At 44.4% G+C, this 15,999-nt stretch overlaps 1 protein-coding gene across 2 annotated transcripts in view; it reads right to left on the reverse strand.

Moving 5' to 3' along the window:
* The window catches only part of foxd2 (forkhead box D2), a 79,016-nt gene that overhangs the window by 3,022 nt on the left and 59,995 nt on the right, over positions 1-15,999 (reverse strand). The window lies entirely within an intron of this gene.

A 15,999-nucleotide genomic window follows, 5' to 3' on the forward strand; every position in this document is an offset into this window, starting at 1 on the left:
TAAGTCAGACAGCTTCTTCCCCCGAAGACACACAAACACACATATACAAACACGCATATACTGTACACACACACACACACACACACACACACACACACACACACACACACACACACACCTTAGCCTTCTTGCCATCATGCCTCTTGGGAGAGAGCTGGAGGTCAGGGAGAAGGTGGAGGTCAAATGGGCCCAGATCAGACCAGCTCAAACACTGCTAATAGGACATATAGTGTGTCTGTGTGTGTGTATTTGTGTGTGTGTGTGTGTGTGTGTGTGTGTGTGTGTGTGTGTGTGTGTGTGTGTGTGTGTGTGTGTGTGTGTGTGTGTGTGTGTGGTGTGTGTGTTGTCCGTTTGGGAGGGCTGTCTGCTCAGCTAACTGGGGCTAAACACCCTACTGAACAAACAGGCAGATACACCGTGCTGAAGCACACAAATACACACACACACACACACACACACACACACACACACACACATGAATACATGCATGTGCACACACAAACTTTAAGGTCAGAGCTCAGGGTGAGAATTTTAAGTGCATCCCAGTGCCAACAAATTAAATCACGATTCACCCTTGGCAACCCACTCCACCACCACCACCAGCACCATCCCCCTACACACCTACACACACACACACACACACACATACTTCCTCTAAACACACCTGAATTGTATCTCACATCCAGACGAGATGATGACATAGGATACTACCGAGTGCAATGATGCAGGAACAGCGCGATGGTGGTAATGTTTAACTTTGGCCGTTTATGGGTTTAAATGAGGGCAGACGGAAAAGCTTTAGCAGCACCAGGGAGAATGGGGAGAGGGGACACCATGTTGAGATGCAAGACAGACAAATAGACACACACACACACACAAAGGAAGACAAGGACAAGGACACCGCCATGTCACATTCTTGTCGGACCAGACCACGCCGAGGCACTTGGCCACACCTCCATTACGTTAAGCTGTTTATCAGCTTCCTCTTCGGAGTATCAAGGTAACTCCAAGGCCAGGCAGCTCTTAAAATCAGGACAGTCAAGGTAACTGGTGATTGCTAAGCTGTCTCGTAAACCAGCGTGTTTACCCAGGGCCCTTGTTCCCCGACTCCCACCTTCACAGCCTGGACTCTCCACAGAGGCCCAAACAACCATGGCTAATCCTGTCTGGAAGTCTTGTTCAACATCTCATGCACCGTCACAATGATTTCCTCTTAGTCACAACACCCAGATGTCTCACCCGGACGTCTCTCTTTATCTAGTTTTTTTTTTTCGTTGCTTTTCATGCGTTACTTTGTTTTCTTCGCTTTATTTACTCTCACTGTAAAATGCAGCATTTCATCTTGATCCAAGATTTCCTGCCGTCTTGGTTCACCCTTGCCGCAAAAACACATACATATGTACACACGCATAAACATACGCACGAAAACACACACACGCGCACGCAAGCACACACACACACACACACACCACTGAGTCACAAACCCAAACCTCATGGCCTCATTTGTCCTCCCTCTGTCTTTTGCCTATTCAGTTGTCTTTTATGAGTAACCCAGCCAACCCCCCACCCCCTGCCCCAGCCTTGCTATCCGCTCTTTGGATGTTTGATTGGTGATGATAAGAGCCCTGCATGAGAGATGCAGCCATAATAATAAAGAAGTTAATGTGGTCAAAGGGCAGTGCCAAGGGGAAAGGAGAGGGAGGGAGGGAGAGGGGAGAGGAGGAGAGGAGGAGAGGAGGAGAGTGGGGAGGCCTGGAGCAGACCTGGGACAGAAGACCCAAACAGCCAGCTAGACAGACAAACAGCCAGGAAACCGGGTCTGGCCCTGCCTGGATGATGAACAGAACCCTGGGACACTGGGTAAATAAGCCCTCTGTGCATCGTTTGCAAGGGGAACCTTTAACCGGGAAAGTAAGCCAGAGGCACTCTGCAGCATAGATATAAACAAAAATCCTCTTGTGTGAACACTTCTAAAATAGCACAATGCTTAGATATACACATATACAATCCCAACCACACACGTACAAGTACTCACAAACACATACACAAACACAGACACACATAAAGCACAGTCGTGTAAATATAAACAGTCCACAGATATACAAGTACAGGTGTGTGTAACTGCTTGATCATTGTAATTGTTTACTATATACTAATGTGCTCAAACAAGCACATGCTTTAGTATAGACATTCAGCTAAACACTCGCACATGTGCTCAGGCAGGCACAAACACTTTCAATATGCTCAGGGCCAGAGAAGTACACTCATTCAAGTAGGAAATCTGTTTTGCAGCACGTACGCACACACACAAACATAGACACACACACACACACACACACACAAACACAGACACAAGCAGGCACACATAAACAACAGGTCACTGTTTACCACGGAACACTCTCCCACTCCATATTCTCACCTTCAACAATCACTTGTTTGTTTCCATCTGTAAACAAACAACAACACAAGCAAAATAGCGGCCAGTGACACCGATAACTTAACTCTTGATCTCTCTCTCTCTCTTTCTCTCTCTCTCTCATACACACACACACACACACACACACATACACACCCTCTCTCTCTCCCTCTCTCAGTTTGATGTGCCCGGCATTATAAATTCATTGTACGGCCACAGCTTGTGCTTGTGCTTGTGTCGGCGCTGGTGCGTGTCTGTGTCTGTGCTTGTGTGGCTGATTGAAGTGATGGTCTGATTTCTCCGGTTTCCTCCCAGATGGAGGGTGCTATACCAAATAGCCCCAATGGCAGTGTTTAGATAACACTGACCTCTCCCCAGCTCGGCCCGCTCTACTGTAAGTGAGCATTTTTATGGGATTCAGCCTGGCCCTAAGTGGCACAGAGAGAGAGAGAGAGAGAGAGAGAGAGAGAGAGAGAGAGAGAGAGAGAGAGAAAAGGAGCCAAATTGATCATTTCAGAGATGAGGGAGGCAAAAAAAATGAGTGAGTGAGTGAGAGAGGGACGGTTGGAAATCTCCAGCGGATGGTTGTGGAGCACGTTGCAAACTCCCACCTGCCTCTCGATGAACAAAAGTGAGAATGATCAGGGGCCCCCAGAATTGCAGGGGGTTTGAGGTGGGGGGGGGGGGGTGCAACAAGAGCTGTTGGTCTGATCTGCATGCTACTGATGGGGTTACCGAGGCGACCTACTGTATGTTAGGGGTTGGTGGGGCTGAGTACTCGGCGCGCTCCTTAGAAATGGATATTGGAGCCTTTGTTCGATTCCATAATTGTATTTATTAAATGGATCCGGCCGGTGCTGCCTCTCAGCGTTGCTCCTTGGTCTGTGGAGCAGCCAAGTGTCAACGAGGAGGTCTACAGTACGAGTGGCTCCATTGAATTTTTTTTTTATTCCATCAGAGGAGACGTTTTAAATATGGTGGCTAACTGCCGTGTTCACACTGATTGACAGCGAGGAAGCAATGCCTTTTGTCCCTCTCGTCGGCTATCACATCACAGAGACTTCATCAGGGAACCAATCCCTACACAACAGCTCTCAATCAAGATTTACCTATGCATGATTTACCACAAGAGTCTGAGTGTTGACTTTATGTGTGACATCAAGACACACATGGTGTTTTTTTATGTGCATCTGAGAATAATGGCCCCTAGCATTATGCAACCCCCCTTTGCACACACACACGCACACACACACACACACACACACACACATACACACACACACACACACACACACACACACAGTCTGTTAAAAAGTTATGGGGGCCGCAATTATGGCTCCTCTCTTTCTGCGCAGGGTGTTGTAAAACATCATCGTAACTCCCTCATGTGATACATCCTTTTACAACCAGCAAGTTAAGTTAAAGCAACGCAGAAAGAAAAGCGTGGAGAGGTGGAGAGAACAAGAGAAGTAGAGAGGGAGAGACAAAGAGGGAGGGAGAGAGAGAGAGAGAGGAGAGAGGGAGAGAGGTCAGGCATATGTACCTCTCCCGTGCATGGAGGCTGTAGGAGGGTGTGTAGGAAAGGGCTCTAAACAAATGTTGTTGTTCTTTAATTAAAACTGTGGATGAAGTTTAGCAAGGTCTGTCACAAGGGAGGATATTATTCATGTGATAACACTGACAGTGGCAGCACTTTTCAGATTTCCAGGCTCAGCGAAATGCAAAAGACATCCTTACACCCAGCTGTTTAAGGGCTGTGTAAGAATCTATGTGTGTGTGATGGTGGTGGTAGTGAGAAAATCATTTAAAAATGACTTAGTTGCAACTTATACACTAGTGATTTTAACTCAGTAGGCTATGGGGGAGGGGGGGGGGGGGGGTGCGTATCTATGCTGACAATAAACACGCGCAAAAGAAATCATTTCTGCCGTTGATGGAATATTCCAGAAAGTTAGGGGCCAATTTGCCTGACATAATTGTTTAACGGTGGGGAAGGGAAATAAAATAAAATCAACGAAAACAACAGCTCTTAAGTGTCAGAGTGGAGAGGAAGTGATTGTGTTAAACGCCGACATTTAATAACGAGGCCCCCATGGCACACAACTCGCGTCAGAGTTGATATAGACCGGCGCTATCTCTAGCGTTCTGCGGTTTTCTTTTGTGTGCTTCGAATCGTTGGTATTTGACAGGAACTTGGCGCAATGCCAAATGCCCCAAATCAATAAAGAAAAGAAAACCTATTTCACTTGGCATAGCGAATGGATGGGTGGGTCCAACCTTAAAAGAAAGCAGCGGAAATGTATTTCTGAAATAACATATTGTGTTGATGACGGTAACTTAGTTCTATGGTTGGAGGTGATGGTGAGACTTGGGCTATTTCTTGAGAACAGGGCCAACAAAATGATTCGGAAATCAGAACCGGTCATAACTGCACTTTATTTTGTCCGTCGCTAGGAGGGAGTATTGAATATAGATTTACTCAGTCTACGTCATCGCACTGGTATTACACGGGGGGTTATATTGCCATCTATACAATTAAATGACTCAGTGCTTATGCAAATGAAATGTATATGTAAAAACATTTACGCTGACATTTTGATATATAGGCCTATAAAGAGTAGCCTATGGTTTATTTTTTTTCTTCATAAAACTGTCATACTGCCGTAATTTTGGACCATATCAGTGAGGTTCTCATTCTTTTAACTAATGCAGTGGTTCAAACCTTAATTTAAGTTACAAATAGGGATAGCCTATGTCTTGCGAGTGCGTGTAGCCTACGAACCATAGGCCTACATCGTTCAGTTAATTCAATTGGCTCGCTACGAAAAACATACAGTATATTACGCTATGCCACCATGTTCTCACGAATAGGCTACAATAATAAATTGTGATCTAATGATTGTTTCACTTCCTTCCAATGTAAGCCTATAGGAGAGTCACCTGACATAGAGATCTACATAAGCCTACCAATAAATTGTTTCTTTTGTACAATATTTGGAAAATGTGTGTAGGTTTACTAAATGGGTGTCAAATTTGTGTCGTTGTAAAATCACTAGCCTATGGTAATAATTCAAGGAGGATTTGGGGAATGAAGAAACTCTTAAAATTCCAAATGACTCAGAGACTGATTTCATTTAGAGAAGGTCTTAACACCATTGAACGACATTGTAATCCTGGTCACCGCTCAGCGTCAATATTTCAATGGAATGCAAATGGGGAGGTCTATAGGCCTTGGTGTGGGTAATCCATTGATTTGAGATGAATACAGTGGCTACTCACAGGCCCTTCACAGTTATTAGGACTAATAGAAAAACATAAAATAAAGCAGAAGAAACCGCGGATCTGCTCAAACACTCCGAATGGCAGCCCTCATCCAAAGGCCTCTCTGAGAGTTTGGCTTGCAATTTGCATTCCTTTGTGCGACAACTTGTAATCCCCCCCTCGGCATGCCAAGAAACACACAACAGATTTATTGTCCCAGTCAACAAATCGTTTAGGTCATCCCAAACCTATTACCGCCTAATGCACTAGGAGCCCCCAGCCCAGGTCCCCTCGGTCTCATCACACGAACCAGTGCCTTCCAAACACAGGCGAAGAGCCCTGCAGCTTGGCGGCTTTGTTGAAACACGGATCTATTCATACCAAATACACTTCTGCTGCTTCCACATCTTCACTGTGCTGGGTGGGTTGGTGGCACAAACATGAGCCGCGCCGTTTATTCTTTAAAGGCAAGGAGATCTAAATGGGGCTGCGCTCCTCCTGCTGTTTCACATGAAAGTGAACAGAGGAAGAGAGAGAGAGAGAGAGAGAGAGAGAGAGAGAGAGAGAGAGAGAGAGAGAGAGAGAGAGAATAGACTAGCTTACATCACTCGCAATTCAATACAGGCTACAATTATTGACGACTGACGGGTTTTTTTTTCGCAATGTTGGACTTCATGCACTTGTAGAGGGATAGCTACAGCTCCAAACGGGGGCATAACAACTTAAGCATTTGTATCAACAGTTTAATGTAGGCCCACAGCAAGACATGTAAAAATATAGCCTACGTATTTATCAACTTCAATCAACTTTGAATTGTTCCTTTCGTCGTAATCTCCAGGTTGTCCTTTTGAATGGGTGTCAGTGAACACAAAAATGTCTAATTGACTTAACTGAGTTTAAGGCGATAATCGCGGTCAAAGCAAAGCTCTTCAGAAACCACCATTAGAATGTGTGTCGGCGTTCAGTCTGTGTTGTGTCTCACTGTGGTCTCTGATGGTGATGAAGAAAGGGAGCAAAAGAAGACTGCCGCCCATCTGCTTCCCTTTGTGCCTCGCACTCCGGCTCTGAAACGAGAGGTCATTCCAAAAAGAGAAAGTTCGACCACACGGAGGGTCCAATCACCCACTGCACAAAACACAACCAGCTTTTCATTTAGTTTGTTTGGAAACACACATGCTATTCTCTGATTCTTACTTTTTCACTAATGTGTGGCTTGCAGACGACTGCATAATTGAAAGCACTAGCATTGGCCCAACGAATGAGCGCATCTCCGTCGCAAATATGTCGATGAGGTGTAAATTAGCACGATCTACAGCGATGTTGCCGTTTAGACACTGGGCACATAAGAAATTATTGTCATTAAAAATACATTACACTGAAGACAGGTGTAGGCCTCTTGAAACTGTCAACATGGTCGTAAAATGTATTTGAGATTTCCGTACATTTGGACTGCATGGCCTACATTTATTTTAAGCAATTGAACATAGTATGCTATTTTCCGTCTCAACTTGGCAAGCAATGAGCTAACGAAATTGCAGTAATGAAGGTGAATGCCTGTAAAATAAATAACAGATAGTCTATTAAATGTCTCTGGAAGTAGCCTAACGTCAACTGCCAAACTTTCTCTCATCCTCAATGAGACTCCAAGTCTCTCACACGACTTCCCTTTTAATTCAGGGGGTTAATTTTACGTTCTTGCTGTTGTGGAACGAATTTCAAAAAATATAAAGCGTGTTGTAAATTTAAATAGGATATAGCCCATACTTCAAACTGAGGTTTGTGGATATAAACTACAGGCGCTTTACGGATTTATTTAATTCCACTTAATTTTATTTTAATTATGTGCTTCCTTCCTCGTATTGAAATGTCATCCTCTAAAATGATTCAATCACATGACATCATAGACTATGGGGATGAGGGTGCCGGAGACAGATTCTACACTATGGCGGAGGCCTATCCGATGCAACTCTCCGTGTCAAAACCGCTTCAGCACCAAAGTTGAAACATATGTTCCCTTTGTGGGTTCCCCCGGCATACAATCACTTTGGGGCATGTTCACGCTCCGCGGCGGTGTTCATGATTCAGTAAAGGCGTGGAAAAGCCACAAGAGCGAGCGCTCCCCGTTATAACGTGACTCAAAGAGGGGGTTTCTGCAGCCTTGATGTTTATTGAGTTTCAAGTCAACAGTTCTGCCGAAACGAGCCAAAATAAGTTTTAAAATACCTAGTCATTAAAAACATTCAAATGACGTAAATTAAATCTAAATGATAAAAGTCTTTAAGCAACTGACTGGCCCGTATTGTACACTATCTCTTCAGTTACACTTACAAACATTCATAACAATAAAAAAGAACAATAGACTTATCAAGTTTGGTATGCTATTTTAACTTGCTTGCCATCTTCATCCTGACTCACGTCATTAAAATTGTATTATATTTCATTACATTTCATTTTCTATTTTGCCTATGTCCGCAAATACAACAGTTCAGCATCAGCAATCACTAACTAGGAATGGCAGTCCTCAGCCAGTAGATAAACATTATGCCCATATCTAGCCATGTATTTTAAGGAATGTTATTCTTATGTTTCAGTTATCAGATAGATAGATCAAGATCGATAGGCATGTCTGGTGAAAACAAGATGTTATCATGTGTTTCCAACAACTGTTGTGTACGTCATAACACCTACTTCCCACATGTGTATCTGATGAATGGAGTCTTTAGCGCACACAACGCTGTGCCTACAATCAAGATAGCATCTTATTCTAAAACATATTGAGCGTTAATTTGGAACAGTGTTTTTTAGGGTCAGATAGCCCAATGTTTGGGTAATATCTTGAGGATAGGGCCTAGGCATCACATGCATTCTGAATAATTACCTTGACAATATATATATTTTTAAAAATCCTGAATTATAGGCCTTAGAGTTAACCGTTTTATATGACGTATCTCCTTAGAAATTTGATATACGCCGAAGGAAACATGGAAGCCTGGTAGGTTATTGAATAATATTCCCAGAATAATAGCCTGCTTCAAACCTGCTTCATTTCATTGGCAAATACCACCAAGCGATGGATTATTCACACAACACATTGTCAATCTGTGCTACTATACTCTTGTTTTGCGTTTGAAATCTTGTAAATAATTCTATATTTTACGTGCAGCTAAGCTACCCCAAATAAAAAAACACGTTGTTGGCTAAGTAGCCTAGGCCTATTAAATTCCCCAGGTATCAGGCAAATATTGCTTCATGGCCATTGTTCACGTTCAAGGTCATTGGTAATTATGCTTGACAAACATGCAAATAAATATATTTAGATAGCCAACTGTTAAATTAATTAGTGCAGGCCTACTGTAGCCTATAACATAACTGTAGCTAAACATAACTGTGTAGGCTACGACATAACCAAGGGTCGTGGAGCGCCACTACTTTTAGCAGGTGATCCCCCTATGATATGCTGGTATGGTGTTATGATGCAAATTAGCCTATTTGTATTGTTTCTACTACTACTACTACTACTACTGCTACTACTACGACTTCTACTATTATTACTACTAATAATAATTATGATGATATGATAATGATGATAGTAGCAGTAGTAGTAATAGTAGTAGTAGTAGTAATACTACCACCACTATCCTATTTCTAGTAGGCTAATAATAACATTATTATTATTATTATTCTTATATATTATTATAACAACAATAATATTAATACAAATAAGAATATCATCATCACCATCATTCACGTTGTTACTACACCTTGTCATCGAGACTAAAATGAAATGCACTATCCTTTCTTCATAGGCCTACATCTCTTTATAGGTTCGACTGAAATCCATCCGCCATTCGCTCTGTTAGTCATTTATTTTGTCAAATTTAATTTTCCGTCGCTATGCGTCAAGGCTAATAAACCTTGGGTTCACAGGAGCGTGTTTGTAAGTTGTGCTTGGCAACGCATTAAGGGTCTTTTGAAGATCTGACTTCCTCGAGTTTCAAAGCTTTTATTTATTAATTTATGTTATTCATTATTAATTTTCATTCTTATCATAGTCTACAAAATATTTACTCAAGACGATGCCTATTAAATATGATTTCGGAGGCAAAGTTCACGAGCGTCTAGATTTCAAATAAATCGCATACGTGCAAAGCATATCCTCGATTTTTAAAAAAGGATAATCTTGACAAAAAGACTCTTCAGATATACTGTAGAGCTAAAAAGTGTTTTTATTGAACAAAGTGAGCCTATATCGTAATGCAGAAGAAACGTGTGTGTTTTAGTTTTAAGTATAGATCCGTTTCATTGTTTAAATAATTTAAAGAAATATGTAGGCTAAATAATTACAGTTTAATTCATAACTTGATATTGCCAAGATATGCTTTGAGGTTAATGAAAAATTGCCGCTGAGAGTGCCTTGCAGTTGCCAGTCTCCCACACTGCCGTCTGCGATGCAGTTGCAGCAGTCTACCATTCATTGGGTCCTGCCGCACACATGCGCTTCGTTAGATTGTGTCCTTTTTGTTAGACTTCCCACAGGTTCTCCGAGTAACTCAATCTGTCGACAATCAACATGCCGCTGCCCCGAGTCAATTGGGTAAATATATGATTTAATTATTTGGAATCTTGAGCTTCTCTTTGTTCTCGTATTTTATTCAATAAAGGGATCTAAAACGCTCCAAAGGAGGCGGCCTTGGCGAAATGTAGAAGCAGACAGATGGGGATAAAGTCGTGTGGTCTCGGCTACCACTACAACTACAGTAAGCTACCTCCAAGGTGTAACTAACGCTACCAATGCAACTGCTAATACCAAAAAGCTTGGCAGGCATACTCTGATTCCATGAAACAAATTTGATTTCTCAGTCTCTGGTCTAGGCAAGGAAATGAATGTTGCCGGCAGATAAGCAGGTGTTCAGTCCTTGCTGAGCGAGGGTCCAAGGCCCTGAGGAGTCCCCTCATTCTCAGTGATCACAGAGCCCATTCTGCGGGCGCTTCCACTTGCTCACCCCGTGCCCCCCCCCCCAGCCCCCTTGTGCTTTGATTAAAGCCACCGGCCCCTAGCACAGCTGCCCATGTGTGAGCCCGTCCCTCACCTACAAAAACACTGCCTGCAGGGGGGACTCTCTCTCCCTCAGAGAACCCTGGACACACACACACAGCACAGAGAGAAAGACACACACACACACACACACACACACACACACACACACACACACACACAGACACACACACACACAGACACACGAACACAAACATCTTGGGTGGGATCTCTACTAGTGCACTGGGGTGTGAGAGAGAAGGGGCAAACATGCACTCTGTACAGTTAAGTGTGAAAGAGTGTGTGTGGGTGATAAAACGCAACAGAGAGTGTGACGGCGTTAGTGCACGTGGCAGAACGACAGCGAGAGAGTGAAGGAGAGTCTGTTTATTTGTGTGTTGTGGCCTGTACACACACACACACACACACACACACACACACACACACACACACACACACATATATACACACACACACACCATACTGAGGAACATTTGCTTTCTGTAAACAACAGACAGAGCTACTTTCCCCTTGCTACCAGGAATAATATCTGACACCACAAGGTTAACACCCACACACCCACATATTCATGCTAATCTGGGTAAAGAAAAATCTCTCACGGGGTTAAAGATTTAAGACATGAAATGTTACTTTTATCTAATCCAATGGCATCTCCAAGTCTACAGGGAGATGTTGATGTTTTTGTGAGTTGAGGGATGTATATTTGATGGTTCAGCTATATGTCAAATTATGATGTTGATGAGCCATTTCTGCTTCTGATGGCTCTCAGAGAGGTCTGAGTCTGAAGCCAGCACATATGTAACGGAATTCTCTTTCTCTTAACTTAAACAAATCAGGAAAAAGCATGCCACACCGGCCACGTGAAATGAATTATTCGGACGGTCTGCAAAGCGCACTGCGCACGCAAAATGTGTAAACACATGCAGCGATGAGCACTAACACGTACATGGAACATGCCAGAGAATGTGGAAACGAAACAGTGGGCCAACCCTACCCTGATATCCACACACTTCACATCCAAACTGAAGCTCCCTCCCAAGAGGCTATTCCAACACACAGATACTCCCTCTCTTCCACTCTCTCTCTCTTTCTCTCTCTCTCTACCCCTCTCTTCCCCCTGCATGTGTCATCTGCCCCACAGCCAGAAGGGGGGTCTGTTAGGTAATTAAGTGCCAATTAGGCCATTAAAGGGGCTTCCCAGGGGTCCTGCCACGGCACCCAGGAGGGACACGGTGCAAGTGGCCAGGGCTCAGTGGCCCAGACTCCCTCTGTACTCCCTCTGTTCCCACCCACGAGGACAAACAGAGAGAGAGAGAGAGAGAGAGAGAGAGAGAGAGAGAGAGATAAGAGGAGTGCAGGGGGCGAGACAACGCAACACCGGGACAGACCCACACATGGCACACAGGCTTCATAGCTATATGTTTCATCCACATATGCCATATACACTATATATCATATCTTATTGCATTACTGCAGTATATCACATGATAAGATGTAACGTTACACATACAGTCTTGGCTCCACCAACATTGTGGTATGGTTTGCATTTGTAGGGAGTTCATAATGTAAGCTTTCATTGTAAAGTTGTGCTGCACAGAAGAATATGCAAAACAACAACTACACAAACATATCCTCCTAATTAATAGAAACAATGATCTCACACAGTGAAATCACAAACACTCACTGCAATAAAATCTGTGGAGAGAATGTCTGTGTCAGAACTCTCTCTCTCTCTCTCTCTCTTTGTATATGTGTGTGGCGAGGATGATATATGTCAGTCATATAAATATGAAGCATAAACAACAAACACTTCATCAGTATGTGAAGGCAGACGCAGCCACAGTTGCTGTAGATTCTCAAAGTAATACAAGCCATCATTTCCAATGCTTTCAATCACTGTGAATGCACAGTCAGTGCCATAGAGTGAGATGAGTCCTTTACTGTGAAACAAGGCCAGTGATTCAGAGACTGGTGAATGGAAAGCAAACGCTTAATATTTATTATTGTTGGCACTCGTTTCCTTGTGAGCATTTGTGTTTGAATGCTAATCGTATATATCCCCATGAATGAAGTCATCATGACTAATAAAAGGGAGTTTAGCCACAGACACATTTCATTTCAATTTACGTACAAAGATATGATCTGGTAAACTGCAGGGACCAACACACACACACACACACACACACACATACACAGCATGTGTTGGGAGCGCATCAGAGGACAGCATGGCACTGATGGGGCATGTCTATGCCACGTGCCCACGCAAGCTCCACATAGCTGAGCCTTACCAGGCAACCCCCCCCCCCCCCCCCCATTCCCGGTGCCAATGCCAGGGCATAATCACCACCAGAGCACCGGCCGCTGACAACGCAACGGCAGCTATTTATGTCCCGACCACATCAACACCAAAGCTTTGCTGAAGCATTGCAGCCATGATGGCATCGACACACGTGCATTGGCACGGGGGGTGGCGGCATCGGCGTCCAGGCGATTGCCTGACACGTAAAATGACCACCGCTGATTGATTAGGGGCGCGAGATCAATAGCGACTTCATCCCTTATTCAGCGAGTGATGTAAAAGAGTGGCGCGTTCTTTCCTGTGTGCTTCAACGGAGTGTTTCCCATCTTTCTCTCTCTCTCTCTCTCTCTCTCTCTCTCTCTCTCTCTCTCGGGCCCTCCTCCTAGACACGGGCCAGCGCTCCCCCCTCAGCTGTGATATCAACCAGGCCGACCCAAACCGCCGCTCTCATGAAACTTTAATCCCCCGGCCTGTTTGCGCAGCCTGCTGCCCGCACAATCAAACAGTCCGGACCCTGTTTTTTCCCCCCCTCTCCCTCTCTCCCTCTCTTCCACTCTTTCTTTTCCTGAGCTTTCCTCCTCTCTTCTATTCTCTGTCCAGCCCAACTTGAGAGGGCGAGGTGCAGCCAAAGCCGCGCAGGATCCTGGAAGAGGGGAGAGAGACGGAGAGAGGGATAGAGGGAGGGATGGAGGGAGGGAGGGGAGAAAGAGGTGCGGCAGGCGTCACCAGTGTGAGCGAGGCTGGTCCGGTTTGCAGTTCATAAAAGTTTATACAGCTTTATGAAAACAACCCACCTCACTGCCTCACACAAACTCTCTCTCTCTCTCTCTCTCTCTCACACACACACACACACACACACACACACACACACACACACACACTGTTTGCCTGGGCAACCTTCCACCTCACCTTCGGCAGATTCATACAATGTGTGTGTGTGCGTGTGTGTGTGTGTGAGTTTGTGTGAGTGTGCACGTATGTGTGTGTGTGGATGATGGGGTGTGGGGAGGTTACATAGATCACCTGTGCCTGCCAAGACACATCACTTCATGGAATGGCCACCCGCTCACTGCCTGGACCATGACACGAGATCTCCTCATCTCTCCTCTACTCCCCCTCTTCTGGGTCCTTCTTAATCTCAACCTTCTGCTCCTCATTTTGTACCCCTAACCAGACCTCCCTCCCATCCAAATGTGGATTTCAAGATTTAAAGGGATTTTTAGTTTAAAACATTCAAAAATACCCCAAAAAATTGCAACAGAATGTGAAGAAATAAACAAATTGAGCAAATAGTCCCTTTAACATTGCTGCAATGAAATCGACATAAGCATCTCTCACCTCTTCACTTCTCTAATGTCTGCATGAGAGCTTGACCCCCTCCTTTAAATGCTGTGCCCATGGAGTCAAGCACACAAAAGAGAATATCAACATATGGTTTCATATCAGGTGTCTGGCGCCTCAGAGGTTAAAAGGTACGTTTCTCAGATTTGCCTGTTCACACAACGATAGATTTTAGCTTTCTCAGTAACGGTGAGTTACACGTGCACAGATATTCTCTACTGCCCATAAACATTCTCACTGACAGAGCGAGAGAAGAAAAATTGCAAGAAAAAATATATTTCAAGTTGAAATGTCAGATAGCACTTATATATGTGTTCTGAGAGTCATGATAATACTTTGGGTTGGCTGTGCAGACTATTACTGATGGGCAAATAGAAGTCCAGATAAAGAGCGGGGGGGGGGGGGGGGGGGCACTAACGCTCTCAGGCATCTCATACACCACCAGTTGCATGGAATGGCTGCAACTACAATAAATCATCATCTTTTCACATGGTCAGAGTCAGAGATATCCATTTACACATAGACACACAGACACACAGACGCGCATACACACACACACACACACACACACACACACACATACACACAGAGAAAGAGACACACACATACACACACACACACACACACACACACACACACACACACACACACACACACACACACACACACACACACACTCACATACAAACGCAAACACACACACACACATGCACAGACACACAGACATACACATACACATACACACACACACACACACACATACAATAACACAGCACACAGCTGAAAGGTACACATGAACACACATATCACATACCACATAACCACACAAGACACATGCACACACATACACACACACACACACACACACACACACACACACACACACACACACACACCAGCATGAACAAGGCAACTGCGTGTAATGCTACCATCCCAGTGTCTATGACGGAATTCCTGGAATGCAGGGAGAGTGAGCATCTTGGTATGCAGCAAATGTTCCCTTTGTGCAGATATGTCATTTGTGTGAAATCATCACTGCCATGTCATGCTCAAATTAACCGTCCATTTTACAGCCAATGACATAGCAGGGAAAACTGTGGTAAAACGGACCCAGGAGAATCCGTTAGCATGGCGCCAAAGGATAGCTACAGTCAACACAGTGTTTCCATTATCTGGACATCTCCAGGAGTGACAGTAAGCAACAAACCTTGGATGACATACAGGGAGGAATCGCCATTCCTCTTCTCCTTAATCCCCCCCACCAACAGGCACACACACACACACACACACACACACACACACACACATGCATGCATACTCCTCCCTTCGACCACCCCCCCCCTCTTGGTCTCTCTCCTCACCCCCTGCATGTTTCTACTGGCCTTCACTTTCCCCCTATCTCTGCATCAACAAACACGAGTCGGGGAACAAGCAACTGTATTAACAGATGGCTAGAGTCAATAAAACACACACAAATCTGGTGTGGAGCACATCTGTTCCGCAGCATTAGAATAATCTTTCACTCAGGCTTACTGATACTGCTGGGCACTGTGCTAGAGTCAGGGTGGGGTGGGGTGTTTGGGGGTGGGGGGGTGAGTTTGGTGGGGAACAGGAGGTCCCCCTAGG

Source organism: Alosa sapidissima, chromosome 12 (assembly GCF_018492685.1).
Source record: "Alosa sapidissima isolate fAloSap1 chromosome 12, fAloSap1.pri, whole genome shotgun sequence".
NCBI lineage: Eukaryota > Metazoa > Chordata > Actinopteri > Clupeiformes > Clupeidae > Alosa > Alosa sapidissima.